Genomic DNA, 561 nt, shown 5'->3' on the forward strand with positions numbered 1-561 from the left:
GCCCGTTCCAGACCTTGGCCACTCGAACTGTGAAGAAGTTCTTCCTAATGTCCAGTCTAAATCTGCTCTCTTCTAGCTTGTGGCCATTATTTCTTGTAACCCCCGGGGGCGCCTTGGTGAGTAAAGCCTCACCAATTCCCTTCTGTGCCCCCGTGATGAACTTATAGGCAGCCACAAGGTCGCCTCTCAACCTTCTCTTGCGGAGGCTGAAAAGGTCCAGGTTCTCTAGTCTCTCCTCATAGGGCTTGGTCTACAAGCCCTTAACCATACGAGTGGCCCTTCTCTGGACTCTCTCCAGGTTATCCGCATCCCTCTTGAAGTGCAGTGCCCAGAATTACACGCAGTACTCCAACTGCGGTATAACCAGCGCCCGATAGAGGGGAAGTATCACCTCTTTGGATCTATTCATCATGCATCTGCTGATGCATAATAAAGTGCCATTGGCTTTGATGGCTTCATCGCACTGCCGACTCATGTTCATCTTGGAGTCTGCTAGGACTCCAAGATCCCTTTCCGCTTCCGTGCCACCAAGCAGGTCATTTCCTAGGCAGTAGGTATGCT

This window comes from Alligator sinensis, unplaced genomic scaffold (assembly GCF_000455745.1).
Source record: "Alligator sinensis unplaced genomic scaffold, ASM45574v1 scaffold10_1, whole genome shotgun sequence".
Taxonomy (NCBI): domain Eukaryota; kingdom Metazoa; phylum Chordata; order Crocodylia; family Alligatoridae; genus Alligator; species Alligator sinensis.